This window comes from Mesocricetus auratus, unplaced genomic scaffold (assembly GCF_017639785.1).
Source record: "Mesocricetus auratus isolate SY011 unplaced genomic scaffold, BCM_Maur_2.0 Super-Scaffold_100014, whole genome shotgun sequence".
Taxonomy (NCBI): domain Eukaryota; kingdom Metazoa; phylum Chordata; class Mammalia; order Rodentia; family Cricetidae; genus Mesocricetus; species Mesocricetus auratus.
This window is the reverse complement of record NW_024429197.1, coordinates 53,735,804-53,755,569: the sequence shown is the minus strand read 5'-3', so window position 1 is coordinate 53,755,569 and position 19,766 is coordinate 53,735,804. Positions and strand designations below refer to the sequence as shown.

The following is a 19,766-nucleotide window of genomic DNA, read 5'->3' as shown; positions in this document are numbered from 1 at the left end:
ATGATTACTGACGTGACCATTTGCTTTGGGGACTACTTATCAAAGGTGCCAGTTCTTTCACATTTAAGTGACATTTAATTTAGACTTACAAAATACAAAACAGAAATAATTCTGACGTCTCTTGGCAATTTTAGAGAAAATTTCAAAGGTGAAAAATTCTAAAACAAGCAGTTAACCCTTTCAAGTAGCTAAAAGTATTATCACAACACAAGCAAGAAACCATACCAGATTTGAAACTGAACTTCCTGATTTATTGCTGGTACTTCCAAGCAATGCAAACAAAAAGTTAAGGCAAAAGACAAAACATGCCCGCACCTAATGAGAAATTTAAGTCATTAGGGGTGTGCTAGGGGTGTGACACAGCAGAGAGTGCTCATCAAGCAAGGCCCTGGGTTCGAACATCATCATGGTTAGGATGCATAAATCAGCAAAAATACAGTCATACTAAAATTTAACAAATGTATATAAGTCTTCACTTCAGTGCTGAGGATAAAGTCCAGGGCCTTGGGCAACCTAGGCAAGTGCTTCAACAGCGAGCCACATTCCTACATTTTAAACGTGTTCTAGCATCAGTGTGGGTCTCGATTATTAAAATCAGTATAGATTGACAATAAATCACACAATGGTACCAGAGACTATAAATCTGCACATGCAAAACACAACTTTTCCCTCACAGTCTTTTTGTTACCCTTACCTTAATTCTCACCACTGAAGTATGGCCTTCAGAACAGGTTTCTTGTGATCATTTTTAGCCACCCTTTTTGATCACACATACTGTCCTGTTAGTTTGTCATCTCCCTCCTTTCTCTTGCAGTCAGAGCAGTTCTGAAAGGTGACAAGTCCTCCTAGCTCTGACCCACCCGAGCGCTGCAGCCAGGTGACCAGAGATTATCCATGCAGAAGGCAGGTGTCCCAGTGTTTTTCCCCTGCAGTGAGGCCAAGTCCCTTTGCAGCAACAAATGAAGAACATTTTACTCCCTCCAGGGAGTACCCTAAAATACAAAACGATGCCCTCAACGCAAGTTAACACGCACATAGGAGACGAAGCCAGACAGTCCTCTTTAGTGTGATTTTTGTCTCCTTAGTAGCTGGAATTAGCCTTAAGCCCTAGTTAAAAGACCTTTTTCTTTTCCTTTCCCTTACACAGACATTATCAAGCTTCAAAAACTCATTGTAATCCCTTCACCTTAGCTAGGCCACGCCAAGTCCACAGAGGAGGACAAAAATTAACTTCTAAAAAGAAGAAATCATATTTGAACAGAGGGAAATCAATCCAACACAGAAGCAAATGTTATCAGAACTTATGTAGCATATTCCCACATCAAAATTAAATACTGAGTCAAGCTACTAGGTCAGACTATGAAATACACCATTAAAGATACTCCAAGGCATTTGACTTATTATCAAGAAATTCAAAGTCTGCTTGTGATGTCATCAATTTGAAGCCTACTAAAACTGAAGACAGAACATATGAACCCATAAGATTAAAACTACAGAAGATAATGTCTTAAGTCGCAGCAGGAATATTTTTCTGCTTACATCAAATTAATATACACAGTGATCCCCAAGTGTTTGAGACCAATGTCTAAAATACATTTCCATTTATTTACTGTGTGCCTTTGTATGTGCCCACCAAATCACAGGACCAAAGGTCAGAGGACAACTTTTAAGAGCCAGTTCTCTCTTACTATCTTGTGTCCCCTAGGGATTAAACTCAGGTCACTAGGCTTGGTGGCAAGCACCTTTAGCTGCTGGGCCATCTTACTTGCCCAGGGACCAACATCTAAAAGAAGAAAGAACCTGAGTCTGTGTGAATCTGTATGTAACACTTGTCCCTCTCTCCATCATCACCCACACATAACTTCTGAAACTATCTGAAATTTGGGGCACATCAGTAAAGGAAGGGGTAAACAATCTTATTTCCAAGCAAACTTCTGACCAATTTTATCATCTATTTGCTATGTTACATGTCAGAAAATCATAGATTGCTATAAATATCAATATGAAACTTATTGCATGGTTATGTACTGATGACAAAAGCAAGTGTGACGAAAATAACAAGGAACCGGAGAAAAAGAAGTCATACCAAAAAGTTCACTTGGCAAGCAGGAAGGATATCTCAGGTCTACGTTTCTTTGCCACACAAACAGGAGTACCTGAGTTTGGTTTCCCAGTAGGCACATAAAAAGCTGTGCAGTGTGTCTATCAACCTAGCACCGGGAAGGCAAAGAGAAGAAAATCCCTGCAGCTTACTGGCCAGTCAGTCAAGCAGAATACAATGAGAGAGGAGAGGCTGAGGATAACATCAGACACAGATGTCTGGCTTCTGCACACACAGGTGCTGCAGTACACACACAAACACACACAGAGGAATGTAAAAAGTTTAAAAATATCAAGAGATTTTGCAGAATTATTTTAGTTAGGACAAAAGAAACGACAAAAACTTGGTAACCACTGGCAATTTTCATTTTCCTTGAAATAGAAAACTTTACCACATTAAATGACATGTAAAGACTTAAGTTCAAAGCTTCTGTGGTACCTTTTGGATTCTAGAAACCAAAATAAGTGAGTTTGCTCTTACTAGCACATTATTTTACAAACAAACACACATAATTTAATTTCTTCCCTTCAAGACTTCATTTCAAGCCAATGGAATGGTTACATCAACACACACACACACAGACACAGACATATATGCATGCATGCAGTTACAGGCACTATTACTGAATGTAAAAAGCCTCAAGGTAGCAAAGGAAAGGAGAGATGTGGACAAGAGAAAAGAAGAAAGCATAAAAAGGTCCTGCTGAACACAAGTCAGAAAGAGAAGCAGGTAGGAAACAACAGGAAAGTGGAGGGCCAGAAAGTATGCGAGAGAAGGAGGAGGAGTGAAAGAATCAAGTATGGGGGCGCTGAAATAAAAAAGATGGCTGTGGGAGACAGGAGGGACTGAAGCCCCTCGACACTACAGTAGAACGGGCAGCTGGCCGGAGATGCTAATTCAGCGCTTTAACAAATCAATGCCACTTGAAAAGTACAATGAGAGCCCTCACTGGGTGGATGTCAGGGGACTGAGAAAATGCATTCTCAAGTATTTCACATTAAGAGGGAATAATGTGTTAATTTATAACTCTTCACCCTATACACTTGGATTATCTATCTGTGTCAGCGATTTGACTTCTTAAATTTATCAAAAACACACGCAAAGGGAGGCAGATTCTGCTTTCACCACTGGGAAAGGGGAGGTTTAGGCAAGCCTGCTCTGGGTACAACACTCTTCCTCCCCCGTTTTGGCTCAAGTGAGGACTGAAGGAAAGGAGTGAGCTCCTGAAGGAAGATCAAGGGAGGAGGGGAAGAAACCCTTGGTCCAAACACTAAAGCGACCAGAGGCTCTCCTGGCCTGTGGTTGATTGCATTAGGTGCCATCCGTCAAAAGTGACACGGCAGAGGGGAATAACTTGAATCAGCAACCTGAGCTGCCATCATCAGAATTTACTTTACTGAAACTTAAGTCTCTCAGTACACCCAGAGGAAGAGAAGCTGCTGACAAGAGAGACTGTAATTAAACAGTGCTCCTCAATGCCACCAGAATTCCATGGATGGAGCTTATCAAAATGGGATGTGAAGGGAGAACCAAGCACATCCGATTTGCTTCCTTTGAAGCAGGGAGGAAAGGACCAACCTGGAGGAGCCTTTCATTTCCTAAGGAAAACTTACTCTATGAAACACTGAATTCCTGAGATGCTTTCCTATACTATGAATATATATACTATTAATTTTGATACATTGGTAGCAGCTTCTCACCTGAGACACAGAAAGACTTAGTAATTCCTGCTGCCTAAATCCATGTGCTATCTGACTTACCCTTTCAAGGTATAATAAGCATTGTCAATATGCAAAGGCAAGTCTGTTTACAATTTTACAATAAATGGAAACGGGTACATTTCAAGAAAATGTTTTAAGATCATATCTTGGAAGATACGGAGGGGAAAGTGTTTCTACATATTTTCACAGAGTTACCAGGCTGTAACTGCCTTGACTTTGAAGATTTCTTACACTACACATAGCAGTATTTGAAGCTATAGGGGTATTTTTATTTGCTATTGTACAACTGCAACAGAAACAGACTTTCTTTTATTTTGAGGATATTCATATGTAAATGAATGCTGATGAATGGAAATGAGATGCTGCACATGATGGACAACCTTCAACATTTAGTTGAAAAAAAAAGGAAAATTATCTCACTCCCTGAAGCTGGACTCTTTTTCCTTTCTACAACCAGCCGCAAAAAAGGAATGAAAGACAAGGATGGACCTTCCACCAACTTCCATTGGCTAACTACCATTTCATCATGTTAGGAAACACACATTCTTTTCAGTTTTGCACCTTTCCTATGACCGTATCAAAGTTAATTTTTAAATGAATATGGATTACACACTAAAATAATGAGTATATAGTCAGAAATTTTATACCTATATAAGCCAAAATACTCAAAATAATATAACTATTTGATGAGTTTTTATTTACTTCAAAGGAGAAAAGTATTGAGAAATTTTCTGATCCAAGATCACAGAATGTACTATTTTCCTTTTTCATAAAATTCTTAGGAGTTAAGATGCTACTATTCTTGACAGTACATGTGCAATGAGGAAATAACACGTACATGTATGCTTTTCTAGAACCCCTCATCCATAGATTAAGATTAGTCCAAGCCCCAGTTTGGGTTGTTTGTTTGTTTGTTTGTTTGTTTATTTGTTTTGCATCAATTACCATTCCTGTCTGTCCATCCGAGCTACTACCACATACCTATCTATTCTTATCATTCTGGTATCGTCAATCCCCTCGCCTCTTCCCCTCCCCCACCACATTCACCTAAGGGGTTAAAAGACTTCAGTACATTTGTGACTTGTCAGTGACATATAATACCCAGGTCCTTCATGCAATCAACTTTTACTTGACATGTATTTGCTCATCACAGGACCCACATTACTACTGGGAAAATGAAGAAAAACCTAAATTAACACTTGACATTCAATATGGTCAAGTCCTTAATTGGCTAGGCTTCCTGAGAAAGCAATTTTCTATTCCCCAAACTGTGCGCGTGTCATGTGTGGAGTGCAGCTCTTGGCCATCACTGCTGTCCCTCGCTCCCTCTAATGAGAGCAGATGAATTAGTGCTACGTGACACGATTTGAGCAGGGCTTCCTCCTCTTCCCCTCCCCCAATCTTTCTTTTATACCAGTGACAGCTGTGTGGCAAGAGAAAGAAAGAGAAATGCAAGAGAAAAAAAATCCTGTAAAAGATGATCATTTTTTAAAATGAACCTTAAATGTCTTGTTGAATCTGAAACTAACAGGGTCATTTAATTGTGGAGGTGGGGAATGGACTGTTACAAAGATCAGGGGAATTATCTGGATATGGTTGATTTGGGTTGTATTAAGCATGTTTTTTTCCATTCCAGGCTAGTTGCAGTATTAGATTGCATTGGTCTAATTAAAATGGAATTTACATCCACTTAAAAGGTTTTTAAAGGTCTGGAGAATGGGTCAACTAGGAAAAAAATGAAGTAATTATTAATGTAAGATAAGTATGCATACATATAGAAAACTTCCTTCAACATAAACACTATCACTGTATCTTATTTTCAAATATTATCCAGTGTCTGAATTCAGTGCTAGCCATTCTATTTGAAATGTTTTTGTTTCATGCCCTTTACTGTTGGATTACTGCAACAAAAAATTATTTGATCACTGATTTTGTTCCATTATTCAGGACAGGGCCTACACTCCACTCTTGTTATACTTGCCTGGCTCCAAAAGAAACAAGTGAATAGAAGCATGGAAGGAAGGAAGGCAAGATTCAGAAGGTAAATTTAAGGCTTTCCTAGAGTCTCTGCTTTCCAGTCTTGACACCAAAGAAGTAACTTTAAATGCCTAAGTGGCTTACCCAGTGTGATAAGAACAAATGCAACCAGGGAATGGAAGACTACCTGCCTAATCAAACATTTGGGAAAGCATTAGTCTCAAATGCACGGATATGTGGAAGTAATTAATGGTGTTATAGGCACCTCAGCACTTTAGATCTTGACCCACTTTTAGATGAGAGTCAAGGTAGAGATGTCATCTGTGGACCGCACAATCAATTAAGCATTCAAACCAAAGCAATTTCAAGTGCAGTCCCCTCAAGTAGCATGATTATGAAGCTGTTCTTTTATAATTCTGGTTATAACTTAAGTAGCATTTTAGTAAGCAAATTCTTAAATTGAAGGGCATGAAAAGATGGGTGGTACTTACTTAGGTACTATGTGTAAAGTTAAAATCTAATACCAAAAATGTAATTTCTCCATTTGGTATCTGTGAGGAATAGTATCAAAAATAGCATTTAATTTTCCCCCTTATGAAAGACAAAGCCTAGAAGATACTGTACACTAGAAGATAAGCTGTAAATAAGTAAAAAAAAACTTGAGTTTTAAAACTTGCTGGAACATCATAATTTTCAGACAAAAGGAAAACTCTAATAGATGAGAATAATTTAAAAGTATTTTCACAGTAGCAAAACAACACACTAGAAACATGCCCTGCATAAATTATCCATCCTGTGGACAAAACACTGGTATTTTTATATCATTAAGATTCCTTCAAAAATGCACTTGAGACATCTTGTGAATGGACATTCTATCAGATGTTTAAAAGAACTGAACAGTTTAGTATTCTGGGAAAGCCACACAGTCTAATACATTCAGTTAACTGCTATAGTAGCATTATCATCGCTGAGCAATGAATGGCAGTGCATTCTGCCAATAGCTTTGGGGTGACCTTTGCAATGCTGACTAGTCCGTCAAGTTCCATCTCTGAGATGCAAGGCACAGACAGCAACAGTTTATTAACTTGCGTAGAAACTAAAAACCAGCAGGTCCCCAAAGGGAATGTACTTTTACCACTCAGAAAACAGGGACTTCCTTTCTCCGAGAAGAGAAGGGTACACCATGAGACAAGGCTGAGCAGTTCCATGGACTTGCTCTTATCATTAGCCTTTTATACATCAAGCCAATATTAACAATTTTAAATGTTTTTTTTTTCACCCCAACTACACTTCTGTAAAATCCCAACGGGGTGGGAGTGTAGAGTGGTAATTCAGAGACTAGGTAATTCAAATTCTAGGATCAAGAGCTGAAAAAAACAAAACTGTTGATATTGTCTCAGAACTTTAAACCATTTATGACCCATGCTATTTTCCTTCTTGGTTAGTGACCAACCACTACCCAAAGGATCAGTCTACAGAATTCAAAGGGGCAGCAACAATGGGTCAAGGGGGGGGGGGGACTCTGTAAAGAACTGAGAAGTTTCAAGTGTCACCTGGAGATAATCAGCCATGAAAAGACATGTTTTGAGTAAAAAAAAAAGTTAACTGTCACTATGGCAAAGTGACATGCTTAAACTTGATATTCTCCTAGGGATGAGCAGGCTTTGAAGCTCATAATAACTCCGAAATGGTTCTCTGGAATGTTAAGTCTTAACGTAGAAGAGGTTGGTGCCACTGTCATGCCTACACAGAAGTATGTCAACTTGGAAACAACTGCATTAACAGCTCCAGGGTATTGCGAACAAAAAGTGTACCCTTTCATTGTAAGCATTTTATGGAGAATTCTATTTTGAACTGGAAGAAGAAGCTGCAGTGTATCTCCCCACCTGGTTAACACAGCTAAAACAACACTATACCTTTCTCAGAAAATACAAATACAGCAGAGAAAGAAAGGATGGCTTTAAAAACCCTGACTCAGGGAAATGGCAAATTATCTATCAAACATGTATCATATATGCCACTTTGTAAAACCTAGTAGTATCAAAAGGGTATGTTACTTTATCTTCCAATTGTTCTGCCCTTTACCCCTCTTCCTTGTATTCAAGTTCTTCCCTCTCCTTGCATTAAGTATATTTAATCTCATTTCTAGTTGAAAGGTTTCGGAAGTGTTAAGTCACAGCTGTGATGATGCTGGACTTCATAAGCAACAGCATCCCACCCACTCTCCAACACACTGGCAGATGCTCACTACAAGCTGCATCTACTCTTGATTTGAGATCCTTGACTTTATTAGAAGACTAGTAAGTATTAATATCTGGTCTTTGCTCCAATTCATGTCTTTCCTACAGTTTTTGGAAGCAAATCAAGAGCTTACTGTGTTTCCTACAGAAAAAGATCCCTTCTGGTAGGTTTCGACTCTGCCCAGCGACAGTGATCATCAAGACCCAGGGCAGAACCCTAGGCACACCTAGATCCCATTTGAAGATCATCTTAACAAGATGCTCTTGTTTCTTGTTCCCACGAAAATCAATAACAGAATGACCTTCAATTTCAAACCCAAACCAATTAATTACCTGTTCTGTTGAAAATGTTAATATCTGATTTGCCTGGAGAATTTCAATTATGAGTAGATTATTTCTCTTAAAGAGCCCCTTCAAAAAATATAGACTGACATTGAAAACCTCATCTTATACAGTACAAGTGATGTTTTCTTGAAGCAGGTTATAATATTGGCCTTGTACAAATTAGTACGGGGAAGTTTTCCCCTTGTGGTCCATCTCCTCCTCATGACATCATAATCAATTGGACTGGTAAATTATAGCAATACCACAAAGATTCAGGGCCAGGAATTCATTGCTTAAAGGTGAGATGAAAAGATCTTTATAGTTGAATTCATCTGTATCAATTACTGACACAAATCATGGGATTCTCTTTAGAATTAGAAATTTTCTATTTCTCTCTAACTCCAAATTTCTTATATTCCTACCTATATTTAAATAACTATATTATTCTTATTCTGTCCATGAATTTAATTTTTCTCTGAATATGGATCATAAGGAAAATAACTAAAAGCATAAATATATTTACTAAACTTACTTCTTTTAATTGCAGGGGGAAAACTGAACTCAATTCATCCCAGTGGGGAATTCCCATGATGAATGATCACATGCAATGAAACTATTATCTCCATCCATTAAAATATTCTCTAAAACAGAGGTCTCTATCTGGCAGCCAGTGGCTGAATATAGCCTGCAGATGAGTTTTGTTTGGACCACACAGTTTCTAAAGTATTTTAGTATACTTTGCCAGGATTTCAAAATCAGAAGATTTCATATAAAAATTGTATTTCTGGCTTCTCATTAAAGAAAACAAGGGAGTGACCTGGCAACCAGGGGTCCTGAATTCTCACCTAGCAACAATTCTCTGGACCCCAGAACTACCACCTCAGTGGTTAGGAGATGAGCTTTCTGGTCTACCACAGACCGACCACACACACCTCCACATGGTCCTTTTAGGTAACAGGTGATCTTTGAACTTCCATAATTACTCCAGAAAAGTTTGTAGAATTGTTGCAAAAAAAGGCAACTGTTCTAAAAACAGATATCTATATGTATGTATGTGTGTACATATGTATATATTTCATAAATTTATATCATGAATGACAGTGGATAGAAAAATTTACAACCAAATAGAGCTACTCCAGTTAAATGTAACTATGAAGCAAAATAAATTCAATTTCATAATTTAAAGCAAAATCTAAGTAATAAATTTCAAATTGATGACCCAGTCTTACACAGTGATGCATCAGACTTTTACATGGATTTCCAATCAACTTCTTTCTTCCATGCAACCCAGAAAAAGGATGCTCATATAAACTGCTACTTAGCTCTACATGCATTCTGATCCTTCACATGTTAACACTTTTACACTTCCTTGCTAGCGCTATCATATACTTAAGTGAAAAATGGACCCGGGTATAAAAATAGTGTGTGTCTTTAAAGTGTATTTTAAAAGGCAGTATTTAAGATTCATGAATACCATCACAAATACTCATCTTTACTGGTCCCACTAGTATAACAACATCTGACATTTACATGTATATAGTCCATATTGAGGGTTCAAATGACCCAAAAAGTCATGGCATATTTATTTAAAAAATGTCAATTACTTAAAAGCAGATGTCTATAACAAAGTCACCATGCATTTCTTTCCTTTGGATTTTTTAAAACTGAAAGCAAACGCAAAAAGTTTATTTACAGTTAATAACTTCCAATCAACTACAACATCTCAGTATTTAAACCTATTAGTGAATATTATAAACAAATTAAAATGTTTTACTTACCATTTTGCCCAACCATATTATTAACAGGTTATCTCTAATTAGTTACTGTAGTTAAGGAAAACTTGGATCTCCAGACGGACTTCACTGAGTAAGGTATGATCAGTCATATATCAAATTATCAGAATATGGCTCAGATCAACTATAGAATACTGTTTCATAATCATGCTTCACCACTGGACCATACATTTTTTAAAAATTATTTTTAAGTGAGATGTTTCTTCTCTAGAGAAAGGTTTTTCTTTCTGTTTTCCTTAGTGAAAACAATCCTTGAACATAGAGTAAATATACTTTACAAGAAGACTTTAATCCCAAAATTTTCTTGATTCTGAATGACTTCAACAGCTTGAAACAGTTCAAAAAATCATAATGATCATACTGAATTCCTTAACTCCTAGATGAATAGGAAAATAGAAAATCTGCTAAGTCTGGGCACCATGCATGCAGTTTCAGCTGATACCCAAATGGCACTGATGCATTCCTTATGGGAAACATTCCTTCCTTAATTTCTATTATGTTAGAGATTCAAGCAATTAGAAACAGACACCTGGAACTCACTTATTAATTTATCTCTTCCCTCCCCTTTTATACTTCTTTCCACCTCCTTTCTTAAGACGACTCTTAAACTGATCCTCTTATAGAAAGGGCCTTGAACCAATGCTCACCATTTTCTTCTTTAAAACATCCTGCTACAGTGTAAGACTGTCACTGTTTCATTTTTTAAATCTATAGCTCAATTTTCCTAAGCACATATCTTTAATGATTAGTGTTCAAGAGTAGAAAATTAGGCTAACATTCTAGAAAAACAATTTTTGTGATTTTCTTTGTATGTCATTCCAAAATACTTTCATAAAAAAAGGCAATTCTCCCCTTGATGACCAAAGCCTTTAGCTCCCCTCAGGAAGCCTTCAGGCTCACATTGTAACGCACCATGGCTACACATACCGTGTCCCAGTCTTGCTGGACTGTTATAATGTACTGTTTTTAAAAGATGAAAGGCAAACATAGAATAGCGAATGCTAATTTTATTTAATCTTTATAGAGAGAAATATACTGCTGCCCTTTGACTCCCTCTTTTCTCTAGCAGTCACTAATTTCTGCAGTGTGGGCTCTGGTTAGGGTCACGGGGACATTCTGCAGATCAGGTGTGCAGAACACGCAGGCACAGGAGCACCAGGTTATCAGAATCTTCGGAGGCCAGGGGCCGTTGCTTTATTAAGAAATTGTATAGAGTAGCTATTTATTCAAAGTCAGAGCAGCCAACTTCTCGCTTTCAACAAAAGAGTGTTTTTAATACAATCAACATCCAGGCTTCTCTGGTCATGAGAGAACCTGGAATATATTATAAATGCGTGAATGTGGCCGGGATGTAGTGTACGGGATGTGCTTCCTATCAACAGATTAACACTTCATTTTCATTACTCTAATCTCACCACAGGCCGTGAACACTCTCTTTTTCTTATTTGAACAACAATGGTGCATGAAAAACCAAGCTGACAGGCAGGCTGGGTTCATTAAATGCACAGGACCTTTATTCCCATAACACATCTCACCTGTATGAAGCCAGGGTTCTGGTTCCCAGGCTGCTACTGAAACAAATCCTCCCAGATGTTGGACTTCTGATGCTTCCTATCCCCTTTCTACCGTAACTAATAAAAATCACAAATAAAGCAAAAATGAAGAAAACTCTTTTCCATCATGTACTGTCTGGCACATAGCAGCATTGGCAAAACATCTTAACATCCGCTCACTCCCATGGTTACTTGCCAGAGTTATCCGGAACAAGGCTGCTAAGGGAAAACACAAGAAGACATCACAGGTGTATGAGTTCGTATCTCAATGCAGTGTCTCTTAATTTAATTTTTACTTGAAATTTAAAACTTAAAAACCTGACAGCTGCTTCCAGAAAACTGCACTTCTATACTTGTTGAACATGGCAATTCAAGAGAGAGAGAAAGAGAGAGAGAGAGAGAGAGAGAGAGAGAGAGAGAGAGAGAAAGAGAGAGAGAGAGAAAGAGAGAGAGAGAGAGAGAAACAAGCACGCTATTTCTCCATCAATGACACTGAGCTTCCTTTAAAAAATCTAAGTTCATCTCTCTGAGGCAATGCTCTATATTCATCCATAGCACAGGAAGGGGCAAAAAGCTATGCTTAGGAACACAAAGTTATATAATCTAAGGCACCATACTATTCCTAAGATGGAGATGCTTGTTTGAGGCGGGCCATCCATATGTGCATTCATATACCCCTGGCAGCTAATAATAAATCAACATACCCCCAAATAAATCATCTAAATATCTTCAAGCAGACAGCACAACAGGCCTACACTGTCTATGTGTCTACACATCACAGATAAATGCACAATTCCCTGGTAATACAAGATTTGTAACATTTTCTATAGAAAAACAATAAGACTTTACCCCAGAGTCCAGAGCAGGACTTGGGTTTCAGTTCTATCTAGTACTCTAATCTTTATATATATAAAAAAGAAAGGACACAGTAAAAATAATATTACATATTGTCCTAGTAACCTAGCTGAGGCTACATTAGGTTCAACATAAGGTCAAGAATCATCACGCTTGCAGGCATTCTCACTGAAGGGACACTCTCATGAATATACTCAATATGTAATGTCACAGTATCGTACAAAGCAGCAACCCTGAACCACTGCCCTCTGGCACTGGCAGAAGGCACATTTTCAGGCAGTTTTCTTTGCTCATGCCTGATTAAGTGTCCCAAACAGCCAACCTAACTTGTAAGTCAATGATAGCTTCCTTGCTTTTAATTGTAATGGAAGGAGAAAAAAAACATTATTAAAACTCTGCTAATGGAGGTTCTCATTTTAATATTAGTTTTGTTATTATGTTAAGCCAGCTGAAAGTAATTATTTTTGTCAGGTAAAATACTCATTATCCTGAAGTTTTTCTTTTCAAGCCCCCAGTTCAGACACTATGATCATCAAATGCAAATCCTAAAGAATTGGCTAGAGAACCAACAGCCACTGAATGACACCTTAACAAAACTGAAGAGCCCATGACAGTCACACACAAGCATGTCAGGTAAATACTGGAAGCCATATTTTCTCAATTTACAAAAATGTTTTTAATCTTGTTATTTTTAACAATCTCCACGCCTCTTCAAGACAATGAGTTAAATGCCAAACAGTGATGATCCCTCACATGGTATGTACAACATATGTTTCATAATATCATGTTTATACTGGCCAGGCTATCATTTCAATTGCTTTTTTAATGTCTGGGCTCTTAATTAGCTGCAGTTTCCTTCTGTCACATCTTCTGCTGGTGGCCCTGTTCTTTATACCTTTTTCTACTTCTAAGAGAAATATCCCTGTGTGATGTTAATTCCAAGTATACAAAATGATAAACCTAAGAATAACTTCCAGAAGGAAAGAGAGCAAACTTTCTTTGACTCAATCTTTCTCACACAGGTTAAGGATCAAATTGAGTATCTGTCAGCACAGCCTCTGAGCAACGAGACCCCGGTCCCTGGTCACCCCGACTTACAGAACTCATCTACAGTAACACAACTGGCAGTCCTGTCACCACATATGCATGAGGATGGAACCACATTCCTGAGCTTCAGTCAGAGTGGCAGACTGGCAAAAGGACACCTTTTTCATTGGTTGTTATTTCTTAGTACATTTCCATTCCTTTCCATTAAGCAGAAAAGCAGAGAATTTAGGAAGTTATTTTATAAATAGGGGAAAAGAGAATAAAGTAGGAGATAAATTAAGTCTGTGAGAAAAAAAGCAGGAAATAAGAACAAAATACCCTTGTACTTATGCCATTAAGTAAATGTATATCAGCCAAACAGGAACAAGATTTATAACTCAACACCCATCTCTGACATACAAACCCTAAAGACAGTAGCAAAGCAACATTACAATTCCAAAGGACTGGGTAAGTAAGATGTCAGATGTGCTCAAGGGAATCAGTGGTTTCAATGAGTAACTTCCTACAGTTCAACATTATTCTTCCCTTACAGAGAGAAATGAAAAACTGATGGGCTTAATTAAAGAAAAACAAAAGGATATTATATTGTTGTTAAAGGATCAATTCTTTTTCTTAATTAGAATGATGATTAATAAGCTGAGAATTTGATTTCTGAACGTGCCAGTTTGAGTAATGCATTGTTTTCTTGTAGTATTCCCATTAAGGGAAGCTCTGAAGACAGAAGGAGACAGTGCTCTCTCATCTCTGCACTCTGTGGCACAAAATGATGTTTGCTGTGTCCCAACAAGATGACACTGCTCTCTGTCCTCACCCAAGTCAACTCCAGTCATAAATGTTTCACCGGACGGTTGCGTGTACACTATGAAATCTGCGAGGCTTCCTACAGGGAAGGTACAAATTAAAAAAGAATCAATACTTTTATTTTTGCTATTCTCTAAACCTGCTTTTAAGCCTGGGGATGGAGATGCTGTGCAGGCCAGGCTCAGAGGGGAAATGTGGGCTGGAACCACAGCCCCAAGCTCCATCTTAGTGATGTCATCGGCACACATTCTTTCTTCTTCCCAGGATAATTTTTCATCCTATTTTTCTCTGTGTCTATACTAGTTTATCGTCTACAGAAAGCTCCTTCTACTCCTTATTTTGTTTATACAACAGAATATAAAGGCTGTTGTTCCTATTTTCTCCTTGTTCCTTTATTTTTCTTAAGTTTACTGGAAGTCAAAGTTCCTTGAAAGGGTATTTGAGTCTTCTTTGCCTCTGATTCCCAGGTGCTTCAGTGCATGAGGGGCACCTAGCAAAATGTGGACGCCAGATGCTCTTCTGGAAGTGCGAATGGCATCAGTGTTGGCAGATGTGGGTGACATCAATCATTCCCTACGACCCCAAACACTCTTCTGGCCAAAGCCAAAAATACAGTGGTTAGTGATCAACAAGCGTGTATCATGAAAGGCACAAGCGGATCTGCACACGGAGCAGAACTCTCGCTTCCACGCACATCACATCAGGCTCCCTCCAACCTTCCCAGGCAAGAACCCCTGGGACCATTATACTCCATGTCCTTTCAACAACAAACAGTGAATTCTAGAGAAAATGACTTTCACTGAAAAAGGTATCCCACGATTCACTGTTTTCTCTCCTGCTACAAATTCTCTCATTATACTCTGGTGTGTGTGTGGGGGGGGCGGGAGAGGTAACACCAAAAACCATTTAAACATTGTGGTTTAGTTAAGAATACAGTATTAAAACAAATTACAATTTCTTCTCCTTATACTTTTTTGCTATATATTCTAGTTCATATAACTAAGCTGAACACAAGCATTACCTACATGTGCTTATAAGAAATAGGCTTTCAAATCCTTGAAGACTGAGCACAGCAATATCCACTGTGTCTCCTTTCATTAAGTCTGTGCAATGCATAAGATAGGGAAGAAGAAATACTAGGACTTTTTTGTTTTTCACTGACGTCTATGACGACATTGCACTATCTGTAACGAACTGTTCCTTTGGAATCAGCTCCTTGTGTCACAGCGACCTGGCAAACTCGAATGCTTTCACTATCACTGGAATCCTTGCAATCTTGCCTTGGCTGTGACCCATTCACTTTTGCCCCAACTTCCCAGAGATGCCTTGTTCAGCACCTAATATGTAAGGGAGGGATTGTCATGGTTCTTATCTCTGACACAGGAGTAGGAAGCTATGCTACAGTGGAAACCTAAGTCTGTCCTGTTGTATTAATAAACTTCTATAAAGCTATATACAATTGTATATATTAGTGACTATGAACATACACTTAGAAATATAAATACTAAATATGCCCACAAGTACAGACATCCATTCTTTACAGATTTGGTTTTCAACTGCAATTACTTGACTCATCTTAGAAAAAGACTTTACAAATGATATAAATATAAGTTATTTGTATACAGATAACAGAAGGTTGAAAAATTAATTTCAAAATTGTCCCTAATTATGCTCAAATTCATTCTTCTTGATGCATGGCATATGGGAAATAAGCTTTACATTTGTGAATGAGTTAATAAATGTGTGTACACATACACACCTGAGAATATATATTTGTGAATGCTTTCTTACAGTAACACATACATGAAACATCATATGCACACAATCTCCTACATTCCCCTTTCATTACACAGTACACATCTCCTGTTAAGTGAAATTCACATGCTAACAAAACTTGGAAGTAAAGGCTGAAACATAGGTGCTTACATCTTTGCTACAATTTCCAGTTCAATACTACTGCAACAATTATCCAAATATTCCTACCTGTAAGCTACAATATTAAAATGAATGTTAAGGGTCACATTTCAATATGTACCTATTATGAACATTTCAAAATAAAGCACACACTTCAAATCAGAGGAGGAACCAAAACAGACCTAGCAGCATGCCAATTCAACAAGCTAAAACTATTTGCCATCAAATATAAACACTTATGCTAGCATAAGGGTTAAGTTTTGTAATTTAGTTCCTTTTAAGTAGGATATGATTACCCAAATACACCAACTACTAGAAGGGAAAGTTAAAAAGGAAGAAATAGAAAACAGAGAAGAAACCTGGGGATGGATGCTCCTGGCAATGAAAGTCATTTTCAAAGACCATAACTCAACTGCTATACTCAGGCACTGACTAAATAAGACTTTTCATCCTATGTGAAAAAGGATGTCAATTTTTTGAGGGATAAACTTTAGAATAAAAATATATTACATGAACTATAAAGAAGAGCCAAGCCACAACACATAATTTAGACATCTGACCTAAAAGAAATACTATATATGAATCTTTAAAATTGTTAGTGAATAAATGTTCAAATCATTTTTGGAGGGTTAAGAAGACAGGAAAAATACATCATTTTCATTTTAAACACAAATCCTACGACTGACATTGTGTTTGTCTTGATGAGTTGAAAGTAGTAAAAGACTCCTAGAAGAAAAATTCATATAGAGCCCTCTTATAAAGGGGTTCCGAGAATGTTGTTATATATTTATTATATAGCTTTAAATAATTTCTCAGAAAAGTGTTGGGTTTTATACTAGTCAAAAAGTTTACTTTGCCCTATCTCTGGTGAGCAGATGGTCTGGTATTAATGTAAATCACTGATTTAATTTTTAGCTTCCTCGATTTTGTCCCTCACCTATCTAGGAGATGATTTCTCTGGTGATAACTAACACATCATGCTAATGAGAGAATCTAATGCACAATAGAAAAATGTCACTACTAATAATATTTGCATGAAGTTAAATAAAGCAACTGTAAGAGAATGTCAGACAGTTGTTCTTTAATAAGACACAGTTTCACAATGAAATTATGTTGTTAATTTTGTTACATCATTGGGTGAATCCTAAATTACTACATAATGATGCACAGAGTCATTTATAATTCTAACTTAGTATTTCACTCTGCTCTGAAGAGGCCTTACTATATTTTTATTTGAAACAGGTTAAGTATACCTCCACAATAATATAAGGCATAAACACCTCTGCTAATACATGAAAAGTGCACTATCACCATTTACCTGCACAGTGTCATTTCTTAAAAAGATTTCAAATAGATCATAGCTTTTCTTAGGAGCTTTTATTTGCTATTTTCTCAAATATACAAGTAAGTATAAATATATGTAGAAAAATCACCTTTTAAAACCTGATTTTAAGAAAAAAATTCCCAAACAAGCTCCTTTCTCCACTTCCACCACCCACCCCTTTTCTTTTCAACAATATCTTATCAATCTATACTGAGCAAAATAAGGTTTGGGGCTATAGGAGATAAGGAAAAACAGGAAATGGTTTTGGGCATTATTGATTTGTGACTGATCAAACTGAATCCAGAACTCTCAGTTACAAAGTCAACAGTTAACACCTTTCAAGGTCCTCAAATATCTGTCTACAAGAAAACCTTCTTTTTCTAAAAAAAATTATACTTCAATGTCAGAGAAAAATAATATAAGATAGGGGAATGAAGTCAAGAAGCCATATCTAAAGCCTTAAGGTGAACATATTTAATTCTACCTAGTCTTCACACCATTAAATCATTTGTCAATATTAGATAGAAGGTGGGATTTACATGTAAGGACATCTAAGTTCATTCAGGTGAGACACAAGGTAAAGACTATCCCAGCCCACCTTCCTAGCTTACCTTTAGAAGACCCAGACCTAGATCATTAAACTTCAGTGTTCATCAGACATCCCCAAGCATACATTTTCTGTAGCTAAACACCATACATGGTTATCTCTCTACAGCTTGGTCTTGACACATCTTACCCTGGCTCTACTTGTCCAATGCTTAACAAATTAGTCAACAAAATATTAGTTTTATGCTAATATAGAATGTGAAAAACTGTATCTAATAGATTTTATTCATTTCCTGAGTTAAATTTTTAGTTAGGAATTAATCATCTAAAAGACCCTTTTTGTCCTAAAAATTAGATACACAGAATTCTGTATACCTGATTAAATTGGAAAAACTTTTATCTTTAGCAAAAACTGGCATAATGTGGGTATTGAAACTATTATGTCTCAAAACTGTTGGCTTTAAGAGATAGCATTTCAGGAAGTCTGACACACACACACACACACACACACACACACACACACACACACACACTGAACCAGCACTGATGAACTAGCATAAGGAAAATAAACACATTAAACATGCACAGCACAGACTTTCATATTTACACAGAGTTTGAATTTAAGCTTACACAATCTTAAAAGAGAAAGAAAAGCACAAACACACATGTAAATTCATATCCCCTGTTATATGAATTCCAAAATACAGACAAGGTAATATTTAGTAACCATGGAAATAAATGGAAGGCTATGTATCACGAACTACATTAAAACAACAACAAAAATTAATAAAAACTACAATAAAATTGGTAATCACAATACTTTTTAAAATTTTGGTTTTCTTCCTTTGTTGTAAGATTCTATTTATAGGCAACATTAAGCAAAAATGTCTTCCCTATATATTTATTCCCCTCACACAGTTACTGATGTTAACTATACACATACATTCATACAGGTTCACACAAAACAGATCTTTGTATCCCCCACTAACAGCTGCACAGAAAACATCATGGTAGGCTGCTCAAACAAGCCCCTCTATGAGAAATTTAAACTATTTTCATGTAATTTGCTTTTATTTTTTAATCTTAAATGTTTTTCATCACGTAAAGTCTCCTTGGATGCAAATTTACTTGGAAATGGGCTAGTGCCAAAGAAGCAATCTAACACCATCTATGTGGTTCAATAGCCATTTATCAATTGATCATTATCTCTGTTTTAACTCTTCTTTCACTGAGGGGAAAATCTAAAGCAATCTAACCTTTCAAAATATGCATGTGCATACACACTCCACTAACTCAAGGAAAACCCTGATGGTGATATCTAAATTTAAGAACGGGGAACAAGTTATTAGGTTCTAAGGTTAATGAAAACACAAGAGCGACCCAGACAGAGAAGTGCTTCAGAAAAACACCTCGTCAAGCAAAGCACTCAGCAATGACAAGGAGCATCTCTGTTAGACAAGGAACCAACTTTTCATGCAAAGGAATGGGACTGTACATGAAGAGGGGCTTACTGGGTTTATGTTGATTGCATTCAAATCTCAGCTTACTGTATCAGCAGTTATCAGGGTCC

The 19,766-nt window shown here is 37.1% G+C and overlaps 1 protein-coding gene across 9 annotated transcripts in view; it reads right to left on the bottom strand.

The window, feature by feature from the left end:
- The window catches only part of Bnc2 (basonuclin 2), a 399,488-nt gene that overhangs the window by 254,686 nt on the left and 125,036 nt on the right, over window positions 1–19,766 (bottom strand). The window lies entirely within an intron of this gene.